Source organism: Sus scrofa, chromosome 9 (genome assembly GCF_054392235.1).
Source record: "Sus scrofa isolate SSC_HxYL_T2T_F1_AM1 chromosome 9, Sscrofa_HxYL_maternal_Yorkshire_Landrace_v2.0, whole genome shotgun sequence".
Lineage (NCBI taxonomy): Eukaryota > Metazoa > Chordata > Mammalia > Artiodactyla > Suidae > Sus > Sus scrofa.
This window is the reverse complement of record NC_139391.1, coordinates 83,896,023-83,911,097: the sequence shown is the minus strand read 5'-3', so window position 1 is coordinate 83,911,097 and position 15,075 is coordinate 83,896,023. Positions and strand designations below refer to the sequence as shown.

Sequence of the window (15,075 nt, the reverse complement as noted above, 5' to 3'; positions counted from 1 at the left end):
AGAATGTAAATTGGTACAACCACTGTGTAAAATAGTATGGACAAACCTCAGAAAACTAAATATAGCACTACCATATGACCCAGCAATTCCACTCTTGGGCATATATTCAGACAAAACTTTCCTTGAAAAAGACACATGCACCCACATGTTCATTGCAGCAGTATTCGCAATAACCAAGACAGGGAAACAACCTAAATGTCCACTGACAGATGACTAGATTAAGAAGATTTGGTATGTATACACAATGGAATTCTACTCAGCCATAAAAAAGAATGAAATAATGCCATTTGCAACAACATGGATGGAACTAGAGATTCTCATGCTGAGTGAAATAAGTCAGAAAGAGAAAGACAAATACCATATGTTATCATTATATCTGGAAACTAATATACAGCACAAATGAACCTTTCTACAGAAAAAAAAACTCGTGGCCTTGGAGAACAGATATGAACTTGCCACGGGGAAGGGGAAGGGAGTGGGATGGATTGGGAGTTTGAGGTTAGCATATGGGGTTAGTAGATGCGAACTATTGCATTTGGAATGGATTAGCAATGAGATCCTGCTATAGAACACTGAGAACTATATATAGTCACTTGTAATGGAGCGTAATGGAAGATAATGTGAGAAAAAGAATGCAAATAGCTATGAGGATACTTTGCTGTATAGTAGAAAACTGACAGAACACTATAAACCAACTATAATGGAAAACATAAAAATCATTTAAAAAGTAATTGTGACTAATGATATTTGCAGAAAACAATAAATAAGTAGGCATTTAAAATCACTGATACTTCAATGAAAACAGGAATTTAGGTAAGAGTGAAGAAGGGATCCAAGTTTAGTGTCAAATTTTATAACACAATATAATCACTATTTCAAATGCTTTCTCATTTTAATAATTTCCTTATTAACAACAGAATAGATCCAATAGTATACAGGCATCAGCTTTAACAAAAAGGCAGTGACAAGCAAATAAGAAAAACAAGTAATGCAGTTCCTATTTTGATCACTTTATATCTTCTCATATATTGATAGCCTGATATTTCTCACACACAATCACACTCTACCACCTTTTCTGTCTCCTTTTAAAAAATCTAATTTAAATTTCACTGACTGACAGTCCTATTGTTAGGATTTATGTTCATTTCTAAAAGATACCTTTAAACATATTCAAATCCTTCTCAATAGCAATGATATTACCTTTTCCTGAGCACTGTCAATTATTTCATAACAAACTGCAATATTTTATTTTTTTCATAACCAACCCATAAAATATGTCACCTCCCTTCATGATAATTTCTGTGACTTTTTTCACATGAGATTCCCCTTATGATGGCACTTATAATAAATGCCTCACAAAAAGTATCATTATTCATTGGATTAAGCCCTGCATCTGAGGCAAAGCAAATGTGGCTTTTCTTTGTCTCTCTTGTGTGTTTGTTTGGTTTTTGTTTTGTTTTTCCTTTTGCTTGCCTCTTGGTCTTGTTTTGTTTTTCCTTTTGCTTGCCATCTGGTTTTAGAGACATGGTCATGATGCATAAAAGAGAGGTTAATTTTTTTCTATGAAAAGGTAAAATGTGTCCTCTACTCTCAAGTTTCCAATAATTTCCAAATATTTCTGTTATCACATTAACTAGGAAATAGGGCCTAAAATCTGCAGCATATGTCATAGTTTCTAGTGGAAATTTTTGGAAGAAAATGGTCAAAAAATCAGCTTCAGGAGTTCCCATTGTGGCGCAGTGGTTAACGAATCCGACTAGGAACCATGAGGTTGAGGGTTCGGTCCCTGCCCTTGCTCAGTGGGTTAGTGATCCGGCGTTGCCGTGAGCTGTGGTGTAGGTTGCAGACGCGGCTCGGATCCCGCGTTGCTGTGGCTCTGGCGTAGGCCGGTGGCTACAGCTCCGATTCAACCCCTGGCCTGGGAACCTCCATATGCCGCGGGAGCGGCCCAAGAAATAGCAACAACAACAACAACAACAATAACAACAAAAAGACAACAACAACAACAAAAAAAAAAATCAGCTTCAGAAATGTGCTCACTGGCTGCTTTCAAAGATCCCCCCAAAAAGGTGAATTTTATTATTTAAAAAAATTTAGAGTGTTACAGAATGAACAAAATGACTGGTTTCTCAGGACAGTTCTGGTTTCTAATATCCTTACCACTTTCTCATAAGTATACAGGTGTCAGGCTCTGTGCCCTAAACTTGGGTCTAAATGTTGCTTCAGTATAATTGTGGCTGATGGTCATATAATGTGTTTCTTGCCAACACCCTGATATGTAATTTTTGGTGCTTAGACCACTAAATAAGTATGCAATCAGGAGTTCCCTTCATGGCTGAGTGGCAATGAACATGACTAGTATCCACGAGGATGTAGGTTTGATCCCTGGCATCACTCAGTGGGTTAAGCATCCGGTATAGCCATAAGCTGTGTTGTAGGTCACAGGTGCGACTTGGATCCCATGTCACTGTGGCGGTGGCATAGGCTGTTAGCTGCATCTCTGATTTGACCCCTACCCTGGACACTTCCGTATGCCATGGGTGCAGCTTTAAAAAAAAAAGAAAAGGTAAATAAGTATGCAATCAAAGGTAAATAAGTATGCAATCAAACTCTTTCTCTTTTTGTATGCAAACAAATTCACCATAAGTAGGCTTTTATTTTTTACCATCTTTCTTTTATGTTAATAAGAAAAGGAAGTGGGCACCTTTTCATTTTAGTCTCCCCAAAAACAGACAAGAAAAAAAAAAATACAGCAGGAGTTCCCGTCGTGGCGCAGTGGTTAACGAATCCGACTAGGAACCATGAGGTTGCGGGTTCGGTCCCTGGCCTTGCTCAGTGGGTTAACCATCCAGCGTTGCCGTGAGCTGTGGCGTAGGTTGCAGACGCAGCTCGTATCTTGCGTTGCTGTGGCTCTGGCGTAGGCCGGTGCCTATAGCTCCAATTCGACCCCTAGCCTGGGAATTGCCATATGCCGCAGGAGTGGCCCTAGAAATAGCAAAAAGACAAAAAAAAAAAAAAAAAAAAATACAGCAAAAGAATATATGTGATGAAATAGGGAAATATATATTAGAAAGTCAAAGCAAATTTCTTGGAAACACACAAAGCTCTGTCATGGTTCTGAGCACCCTGATTTCTAAGGTATCTTAGCCTGTAAGGCCTAATGGAGTTGCCATGGCTAGCTGTGCCTCCAAGGACCACACTATCCTGCTGCCCACGCCTTCAAGTTCATTTTATCTTCACTGCTGAGCAGGAGAGGATGAGTGGAGGCAGGGGAAAAAGGGTTGATCCACCTAGGGTATCATCCTCCTAATTCAGGGTCCACTCAGCCACTAAATAAGTTTAAAACAATTATCTGGGGATGGCAGGAATTTTGTTATACCTTTCCATTTCTTAGAACAATGAGATCTCTGACTTTGTGGCCTCCAGCATGTTGAGTGTAACAAAGGCAGGACACATATGACATGTGAAGAAAAAGCTGCTGTATCACAGGCCCACAACAAAGTGAATGAAACAGTAATAAAATAATAAGTGTCATGTAAGATTAAATGGGACATACACAACCTCTGCTCACTGCTACCTGTGGGCTCATAAAAGCTGCATCAGAAACATGGAGAAGATTCCAGGGTTCAAACACAATTATACTGCCTCCAGGAAAACCTTAATTAAATTTCAAGCAATGGGATTCATATTAGCGGAAAATAATCACTCCATCCAACATTATTTATTTTTATCAAGTGGAATCTATTTACTGTGTCCTCCTATTTGAGCCTGCCTTAATTATTTATGACACACAGTCGCTTTAGCAGATCCCTGTGAGAGGTATCCTTCCTCCTCAAAGGCAATCAGCTCTCCCCACGTCCAAGTATACACTGTCCTCATCAGTCATAGGAAAGGCTACCCAGGCTGGCTATTCCTGTGGTCACACTCCATCATACTCTATTAGGCCCTCACTTCACTCCATCACTGTCAGTCAGGCCCACCCCTTTTTGCTCTTGTCCTACTACCTTCACACTCATAAATGCAGCAGGTGCAACACACCATTAATGATGGTCCATGTTTTTCTTAGTTTGTACAGATGGCTGAGTAATTTTTATTCATGAGGAAGCCAGAAGCCACAAATTTCAAAATTTTAATGGGGTGAGAATCTCCCATCCTAAAAGGAACATCAAATTACTTCTTGTTTACTCCTCACATTAATATATGGTTCTTTCCAATAGGTTTTTCTAAGTAAATTTAAGTGGAAAGCATTATGTTCCCTGGTGTAGCTATTATTTTAAGACCACCTTCATAGTTACCAGAAATGATAAATATCAAGTATACACTACAGTATTATTAACTATAGTCACACGACTTAATGTACATTAGATCTATAGAACTTATTCATCCTGCATAAATGAAACTTTTTTTCCCTGTATGTGGAAATCTTTCTGTTCCTATTTAAATGTGGTCTTGTCTTTCCCACAGCAACTTCCAAAACAATACGAAAACCCTATTTAAACACTGTGTCATCTTTTCACTCTTATTTCTACCATATTTTCCAGGAAAATTATTGGAATAATTATTGCTTAACATGGTACCAGTACCTTTACTTCCTTAATCATGTTTCATGTATCACTTCTACTTCCAAATCAGTCTCCAATCCCTAACACCACAAAAATAGCTGTGCATTTCAAAATTATATATATTTCAATCCTGTCTAATATTACTTTCCATGAGCATTTTTTATATATAATGATTTTTATTTTTTTCATTATAGCTGTTTTACAGTGCTCTGTAAATTTTCTACTGTATAGCAAAGTTACCCAGTTATACATACATGTATATATTCTTTTTTCTCACATTATTATGCTCCTTCATAAGTGACCAGACATAGTTTGCAGGGCTACACTGCAGGATCTCATTGCTAATCCATTCCAAAGGCAATAGTCTGCATATATTAACCCCAAGCACCCCATCCATCCCACTTCTTCCCCCTCAGCAACCACAAGTCTTGTCTCCAAGTCCATGATTTTCTTTTCTGTGGAAAGGTTCATTTGTGCCATACATTAGATTACAAATATAAGTGATAGCATACAGTATTTGTCTTTCTCTTTCTTACTTCACTCAGTACGACAGTCTCTGGTTCCATCCATGTTGCTGCAAATGGCATTATTTTGTTCTTTTTTATGGTTGAGTAGTATTCCACTGTGTATATATAACACATCTTCCTGATCCAGTCATCTGTTGATGGACATTTGGGTTGTTTCCATGTCATGGCTATTGTGAATAGTGCTGCAATGAACATATGGGTGCATGTGTCTTTTTCAAGGAGAGTTTTGTACAAATATATGCCCAAGAGTGGGACTGCTGGGTCATATAATAGTTCTATGAATAGTTTTCTAAGTTAACTCCATATTGTTCTCCATAGTGGTTGTAGCAATTTACATTCCCACCAACAGTGCAGGAGGGTTGCCTTTTCTCCACACCCCCTCTGGCATTTGTTATTTGTGGACTTATTAATGATGGCCATTCTGACTGGTGTGAGGTGGTACAATTTGACAAATCTACTCACTTTCACCTTCTTAAAAATTTCTTCCTATTACTTCTTCATTTTTTTATTACTCAATGAATTTATTACATTTATAGTTGTACAATGATCATCAAAATGCAATTTTATAGGATTTCCATCTCACAACCCAAGCACATTTTCCCCGCCCCCCCCAAACTGTCTGCTGAGGAAAACCTAAGTTTTTCAAAGTCTGTGAGCCAGTGTCTGTTCTGCAAACAAGTTCAGTCTGTCCTTTTTTCAGATTCCACATATCAGTGAAAGCATTTGATGTTGATGTCTCATTGTATGGCTGACTTCACTTAGCATGATAATTTCTAGGTCCATCCATGTTGCTAAAAATGCCGGTATTTCATTCTTTTTAATGGCTGAGTAATATTCCATTGTGTATATGTACCACTTCTTCTGGATCCACTCCTCTGTCAATGGACATCTAGGTTGTTTCCATGTCTTAGCTATTGTAAATAGTGCTGCAATGAACATTGGAGTACATGTGTCTTTGCGAGTCATGGTTTTCTCTGGATAGATGCCCAGAAGTGGGATTGCTGGATCAAATGATAGTTGTATTTTTAGTTTTCTGAGGAATCTCCATACTGCTTTCCACAGTGGTTGCACCAATTGACAATCCCACCAACAGTGTACTAGGGTTCCTTTTTCTCCACACCCTCTCCAGCACTTATCATTTGCACACTTTTGGATGATGGCCATTCTGGCTGGTGTAAAGTGGTACCTCAGAGTGGTTTTGATTTGCATTTCGCTAATAATGAGTGATGTTGAACATCTTTTCATGTGTTTTTTGGCTATCTGTATGTCTTCTTTGGGAATTGCCTCTTTAGATCTGCCCATTTTTTGATGGGGTTGTTTGTTTTTTTTGGCACGGAGCTGCACAAGTTGTTTATAAATTTTGGAGATTAATCCCTTTTCAGTCAATTCATTTGCAAAGATCTTCTCCCATTCTGTGGGTTGTCTTTTTGTTTTGTTTAGGGTTTCCTTTGCCGTGCAGAAACTTTTAAGTTTACTTCTGTCTTCTTTAGCAATTACATTTTTATCTCTTCTTTCACTAAACATCTGAATGTTGGTGATTCTTTCTCCTGAGCCCACCTCTTTTCTCAATCCCTGTTATTTCTTTAAGGAATTGCATCTGTCTCCTAAGGTGTGACTGAAAACTAAACAGCACATAGAGCAAGTGGTTGTAGGCTGTAAGTTCCATGGTTCAGGAGAAAGAATCAAAGCCCAAAAGCTAAAAGCTGCTCCTGCAGAGGGATTCAAACACAACAGGGTAGTGCATTTTTAGAATGACCCACTACTGTGAGGTATTTGCATTTTTTAAATCTTTCCCTGAACATTAAGTGTGATTTCATATTTGAGTTTACGAGGTGAAATCTCTAAATCTACTTTTTGGATAAGACTCAAAATCCCCAAACAGTTGATAATGCTTCAAAGCCATTTGACATGCAGCCTCATCCTGGGGATAAAGATATCTTATTACACTCAATAACAAAAGTCTAGAGATCATCAAATATCTAAGGATTATCGTAACTATCCAGCTTTCTGACTTGCAAACTTTGGAAAACTGCATAAAACTTTAACATCTAATTTTATAATCCTCTGTATGTCAGAGTGTGTGTGTGTGCATGTATACAGTAAAAGGAAAGTGGGAACAAAATAAGCACCTTTAAATTCTACTCCTTTTAAAAATATTGCCCTGTTTCAAATTCTAAATGTAATAAGTCTATTTTTTTTTCAAATTAGTGAATGGCTCAGATAAGTAAAGAAACCAGTAAGTTTTAGAAATGATTATTTAACACCCAATGATTCCCATTTCCCAAGAAGTGAAACATGCATTTTAGAAATAACATGTGACTGGGGATTTTTTTTTTTCCATGTTAAAATTCAGAAACCTGTGCTTAAACAAGAGGAAAGGGGCAGTTTGAGTTCAACAGAAATGTCCTTTCTAGTTAGCTGACTTTATGTTTGTTAATAACTAAGCCATTAAAATATTGTTGGTGAAGGAAGGCACTTATGCTGTGAATGATGTCTTTCTGTACAGCTTAAATAGGACTTGAAAGGAGTATGCATTCCAAACCAATGTTTTTCAGCTCTAATCTTAACTCCATCTTTTGCCAGTCTAAGAACCTTAAGGATGCTAGACAGTTCACCAGGGTCTAAGATATTAAAGTTTGAAGAACATATTTAAGTTATTCATCTTAACCTCTTCTCCAACATCTATAACAACTCATCTTAACTTGGGCACTTTCAGTAAAGATCTAATTTGCAAGGGGCAAAATATCAATTGCCTACAGTTATCAATTGCCCACTTGTGCCAGTAAGTTTTGTGAGAGGTTTGACACTGGTTATGATATGTGATATCTGATTTTCTAAATAATCTTAATTTCATAAATGATAAATATGAGACCCAGGAAGGTTGCTTACTCCACCAAAGTTACATTGAAGTTAGTCATATGTGTTCATGGCCTGATCCTGGGCCCATTTCATCCCCTTCTGAAGCCAACATTCTTTCCACAATGTCACAGTGCTTTGTGTGTGTGTGTGTGTGTGTGTGTGTGTGTGTGTGTGTGTAATTGTCTGAATGAAGTTTGCCCTAGAATAAAGTATACTTTTATATGACCACCACCTATTGAACTAATTCTTCACTATGAAGCAATCTAATTTATTTCCTCTTCTTTAAGTCTTAATAGCCAATATTAACAAACGCATCAACCATTTCTTGATGACTTTTGTGTCTGGCACATTGCTATGATCTATACAGTTTTCATGGACTAGGTTGTCTCATTAACACCTTTACTTCAGGTGTCATATTTACATTTTCATTTAGTCTAACTTTCAAATAGTCACATTTATATGCTTTCTCTACTGTTTTTATACTTACATTCTTAACTGCAATTTAATATATACTTTCATTATTTACACGAATTGCTTTATTAAATTTATCACTAATGTCTCAAATAAAATTCAATAATTTGGTTTTTACTACCTATACTTCTGTTGATGTTTTTAAATACTTGGCACTCATACCAATGCATTTATTTTAAAGTAGTTTGTAATCATTCCTAGACAATGAACAAATGGTAAGATAGCAAATCTCTGATGGAGCATGCAGGAAGGAAGGAGAAAATAATGATCAATGAATTGTGCAAATTAATCATTATACCATTGAAGTATCCTCAAGTCAAGGACTGCTTTAGAGTGGCAATGATTCCTACATTCTATTAATCTCAAATTCTTCAAAGATTGAAATAATGCCACAGTCCTTCACCTTCTACATAAGAGATGTTTGCTAAATATTTTTTGAGTCATCCTCATTTTTCTCCTGCCTTTTCAGTATAATTTTGTTTAAATTTTTACTGCATTAAAATTAGTTACATTAAACCAAAATTTTCTCTATATTGCAACTAATCTTGTTCTTCTAAGAAATCAAAACAAGATTAAAAAAAAAACAATTTTCTAATAGCCATGTAGGGAGAAAGTCCCTTAAAGAGCCCTCTCTTCATCCTCTGCTATAATCACCATATTATACTTATCCCAAAGCAACTAAATTTCTGAAGATATGAGTCGTTTCTTTAGTTCCTTCATTCCAAAAGTTTCTTAAAGTTCATGAGTGGAGTATTTGATTATTATGCAGATAGATGTGGATATAAAGCCCTCCAATTTGTGCCCTAATCTATTTCTAATTTCTTAATGCAGTCACTGCCCCGTATATTAGATTATACAGAATTACCACTGCATTTAGTACTTGCAGATTCATAGCCTTAGGACATTTCTCTGTACCATTTATTAAAGGTGAAAGTAATTAGGAGACAGAATTGATAAAATGGATACTGTTTGGTTAAATATTCAGAATTTTTCTAAAATGGCTGTGATACATTTCAGTGTAAAACAGTCCAGGTGATATGTATGGTACACAGCTGCCACAAATGATGAAAGTGGCTTTCCTGGCACCAATTCTGAATGCTAATGAAGTACAGGATGTTATCATCTCTCAATGTGTGCTCTTCTATTTCCTCCTTCTACAAACAGACAAATGCATTTTCCTGTGATGCTTGCTATTAGCTGTGGCATAGAAATATGGCTCTCTTTTTTATTTTCACAACACCATCTTTAAAAGGAAGTGTTTTTAACTTTGGGACAGTTAAAAAAACAATCTGTCATTCTAAGATGTAGACAGTTGTTTAACATTAAAGCCTCCCTTATTGTTGGAGAACTGAAATATTCAAACCAATGAAGCACTGTTGATATCTCTAAGTTACAGCATGGAATCCAGGAAATATCAATGATTTATGTCTTGTCTTGTTTGACTTTACTGCAACAAATGTCATTATGGCATATAATGGTATGGAATAAATTGCCATAGAAGTAAAACAACATATATTTTAGGAATCAGAAAATACAGCATTTGTAACTAAAACTGAAGGATGTATCAGTTGGAGGATTTTGTTTAAGTATAAAAAATATATTAGAAGCACTTTCCAAATGATAGAATCAGTAACTTCAAAAATTTGCTTCTCCATAAAAGCAACAAAAGAATACTGGTAAGCACGGTCTATACCAACTCCTTCAAATTCTGGAAATTAACAAAAGTCTTACAATAATTAAGTTCTGTCTAGTTGTTACATCCATCACTGAAAGTGTGGTATTGTAGTCTGCAACTATCGTCTTGCAATTGTATTTATCTTCCTTCATTTCTGTGTTTTTACTTCATCTATAATGAGCCACTGCCCTAAGTTTTATGTGTATTTATAAGTATGAAGGAAAAAAATGACTTAGAAACATACATTTTATCTGTCTGGTATACTTCAGTTTGAAATTATCTTTATTACTGTTCTTTGTATTATCATGTGTATTTGAGTTACAGGTTAGTATCCTTTCATTTTAGCCTAAAGGACTCCCTGAGTACTTCCTAAAGAGCAGATCTGCCAGCAAGTACTTCAGCTTTTGTTGCCCTGAATAATTTAATTTCTTCCTCAGTTAACAATTTAATTCGTGTAACATATAATAAACTACACCTATTTAATGTGTAAATTTTGATAAGTTTTGATCTATGTATACATCCATAAAATCTTTCCTGCATTTAACATAATAAATACATTTTATATTTTCTTACTACAGTTGTTCTAATACAAATTACAGACAGTAACAAGTGTTAGTAAGGATAGGCAGAAATTGTAATTCAAACATGGTAAAATGGTACAGCCACTTTGGAAACAATTTGGCGGATCCTCAAAATGTTAAACATAGTCACCACATAACACAGAAATTAAATTCCTAGATATATACCAAGGATAAATGAAACATAAGCCCACATAAAAATTTCACACAAATATGTTCATAGAAGCATTAATTATTTATCCAAAAATTTTAAACAACCTATCTAGTGATGAATAGATAAACAAAACATGCTTTATCCATATAATTGATTACTATTCAACATTAAAAGGAATGAGTCACTGAAGCATGAATGGACCCTACAATATGATGAACCTTAAAAACATTACAGTAATTGAAATAAACAGTCAAAAAATACCACATATTGTATGATTCCACTTACATCATGTCCATAATAGAGAAATCCTCAGGGAGAGAAAGTACATGAGTAGCTTCCCAATATTGGGGGTGGGTAGGTGGAGAATTGGAAGTGATGCTAATGAGCTTGGGGATGATATTAATGCTATACTATTAGGTAGTGGTAATGACTGCTCACCTCTGTAAATGTACTAAACATCAAAGAATTCTTTAAAAAGGTGAAGTTTATGCTATGTGAATTACATGAATTATATCTGAAAAACAGTATCATAACACAATTTTTACACACCTTCTGAGATCAAAGGACAAAGAGCAGAAGTCATTCACGATCTCAGAATTTAATTCACAGTATACTAAATAATTTCAAATATATTCCAAAAACAATGTCCTTTATTATGGATTTAAACTTTCTGAGTAATAAGTTTAGGCATACCTACGGTGTTCCTGAGAACACTAATATGTGAAAAAATAAGTCAAAACCTTAAACAATGATAATATTGATTAGAAATAGATCTCTATATTTGGATGGTTCAAATACATAATAAGGATAAATAAGTATTTTTATAATAGTATTTTTAGAGAGGAAATTAAGTACTTTTAGAAAGGAAATGATTAAATTTTATAACTGCTCCAATTTAATCTGAAAATTAGGCTGAAATAGGAAGAAAATGTTATATATATTTTTTAAATGTGAAAACTTCAATTCTCATGCCAACCACTTCTACAACCAAGAAGGTGGTTTCCTCCATAAACACGAATGACAAAATTGCTCACAAATGTGACATTTTTGGGTTGTTTCAATATAAGATTTAGAGAGTATAGAAAGCATATGCTTCCCCATACCCTTAACTTCAGAGAAAATTTTCTAGAGGTCTCCTGAATATAAAATGTTTGTCATTCCCTGGAGAATTATAAACTATCTGTGAAACCCTTTTGAGTACATGGTGTGATATACAGAGCTAGGGGACATTATCTAAACAATTAAGGGACTGACCACATGACCAATTGTCTCCCAAAGTTTGTTTCAAAATTACAAGATTAGCTATTTTTAGAATTTAATTTATTTACAGGGGCTTGGAATTTAAATGTACTGTAAGAACATATTTTTTCTTCTTAAAAATGAACTTTGCATTTAAGTCATAGGACAAACTGCTCCCAACTTGAGTTTGAGTTCTTAGTTAAAACATTTTTTCAGAGGCTTTTAAAGAAAATGCCTTTTTAATGAATCAAGTTCAACTCAAACTTTCACATCTAGACAGACAAAATCAAAAGGCTCAATTTTTAATTAAATGGGTTCAGCATCTCTATACCTTTATTCTCTCTGTCATATGTGGGCCAGCAATGGAAGATCTTAAATGCCAGAAGGTGGTTTACTAAAATTAGAAGTACTATTTATTTTTCCATTTGAAGAACTAAATATGTTTATAAGCATAAAAGTATGTGGTATCTATAGACTAGAATTGTCTCTTGGCACAATGTCATTTAACATACATGTGCTTAACTTCTATTATATCCTGGGTTTTGGGGACAGAATAGTAAACAAATTCAACAGAAGAACCTCTGTCCTCCCAGAACTTATAATTGAGACAGGAGAAACAAACAGTAAACAAATAAATTTGAAAAACATATGGCATATCATACGGTATTTAATGGGGAAAATAAAGCTAGGGACATAAATAGTAAGTTTTGGGGAGAAGAGATGAAGTTTTAATTAGAGGGGTCATGGAAGGCTGCACGAGAGGGTAATATCTGAACACCAGATAAAGGAGTTTTTGGAGAGAAGAACATTACAAGTAGAGCATCTGCATGTGCAAAGGTCCTGAGATGGCAGGGTATCCAGTATGTTGGAAGATCTGTAAGAACTGAAATAAATTATCACAATATAATTTCAGAAAAAATGGTGAGGTACATGTGTATATTTAGTAATTTGAGAGATGTATGAGATATTTCCTTTATCCTAGAATATTAAAAGTAAGGCATTTTAATCTACAGATTAACAAGTTATTTGCTCAATATTTATTATGCATCTGCAATGAATATGAGGTATGTAGTTAGCAGATATCAATTTAAAAATCAGACTGGAGATCTACTACCATTTAAGTAACTAAGTTGTGTATACGTCAAATGAATTCTGAGTGTCCTGAGCCATAAAATAATGATGGATGTACTCTAAAAATTCTACTACCTCATACATTCATGAACTGGAAAGTCTGAAGATCAACTGATCACCAATCCTACCCAGCTATTATCACAGAAGCAGTGGGGAAAACATTGATATGTAAAGTATGTTTAGAGGTCTGCCTTGGAGAAGAGAGTAGGGATGGGGAAACGAAGAGATTGAGATTTCTCAGGTGGTAAAACTGATGTCCTGAAAGTGGGGCTGGCAGTTAGGGCTTTAGGAGTTGAGAGCAAGGAAAGAGCTTAAGGCAAAGTGCACCCTAATAAATCTTTATGGAAAAGATATTATATCTTGAGGAATAGAGGACTTGAGGCATTAACAAACTTGTGGGAAAGTGATATGAGGCAGGGAGAATGATGAGCAAGGCTATGAAGAGGGAGTAGTGGTCTCAGAGTCAGCAGAAAGGACCTAGGCTGTAATGAGAATAAAGCAGATGTTTAGTTTGCCAAGGGAGTGGAACAGGAGAACAAATATTGGGGCTTAGGGTCCAAATGTGAGCTAAGGACAGCCTCTGGAACTTTATGACATAGAAAATACCATGAAAGTACAATTTTAAATTAAATATCTTTGAAGTCAAGGGTCTGAAACAACAAGACATCACAACAAAGCAGGAGGACAAAATGTCATAAATTTGACATGTAAGACAAATTCTGGATCAAGAAACATAAAGCACTTTTAGCTCACTGTTTGAAGAAGGGTAAAAAACTCTAGATATGACTAATTTTTTAGTCTGATGACAAAAGAATAACAGCAAGAATGTTTAGAATAAAACCTATTTCTGTTTTGAACAAAGAATAAGTAGTAATATCTAGGCGGTGTTGGGGAATAAGACTTGCCTAAAATAAAAATCATACTGGGATCTTAAAATAACAATAGATATCCTATATTGACAACCTACTATTTTATATAGCTTATGCATGGCACTTACCTATTTCTATGCCAACTCTATTAACTTTAAAAAAAAAAAAAAAAAAAACTTCAGGTTTACATAATCACGCACCCTATTTTTGGCCCCTCCTTGAATAAAAAGTTAACATAGGATTTGGTTTGACTCAAAGGGCAGCCTCTTCAATGAGGCTAAGGCTGATAAATATAAAATCCAAATAAATGTGTTTACAGAAATCCAAGTGGGCTAAATGTGATGAATCAAGAATTAAATGGTAGGTTTAGAAAATTAGTGGTATTAAGTCAAGGAAGTGGGCCTGATCTACAATTTCAAAGGAAAGAACATGGGCAGCAATTAAGGGGAAGGAAGTTGTTTAGTATATTTTTGATCAGCTGGATGAAGGCTTGCAGATGGTGGAGAAAGTACCAATTGTGAGCAGAAGAAACAAGTAGAACCAAACTCTGTTAAAACAATAAAGTCATGTGGCGAAACCTAGGAAATCCCTGCTCAGCCCCTGATTTGTCTTAAAGGGTGGGAAATTCTACTGGCTTAAAGACTTCAAGGCCTTGAGTAATGACCAGGAGGTCATAATTTTAAGGATGATTTTAATAATTGATTTTATATTGTTTCATGCTTAATTTTGATAAATCACCTTTTAAATAATGTATTTTTAATTATGAAAATTTTATAGGTATAGTTAAGTCTATTTTTGAATTCCTTGTTTTGGTTCACTAATCATTAATTTTCATTTTTGCACCATGTGATAAGGTTTTAATTATTTTTCTAAAAGAGAATGCTATTTTATCTTATTAGAAAAATAATACATGTATATTGTAGAAATAAATCATGGGTAACAAAAGCACTTGAGAGAGTGTAAAAATCATCCAAAATCACACTAGACATAGCTGCTTTTAATATTTCAAA

At 35.1% G+C, this 15,075-nt stretch overlaps 1 long non-coding RNA gene across 3 annotated transcripts in view; it reads right to left on the bottom strand.

Moving 5' to 3' along the window:
• Window positions 1–15,075, bottom strand: part of LOC146400013 (uncharacterized) — a 382,143-nt gene that overhangs the window by 106,316 nt on the left and 260,752 nt on the right. Inside the window, exon 3 of one of the 3 annotated variants that reach the window (XR_014815872.1) lies at window positions 10,710–12,948. The exons of the other annotated variants lie outside the window; for them this stretch is intronic. This is a non-coding gene — a long non-coding RNA (uncharacterized LOC146400013). Of the gene's footprint in view, window positions 1–10,709; window positions 12,949–15,075 lie in introns of those variants that run through there. 3 annotated transcript variants of the gene reach the window in all.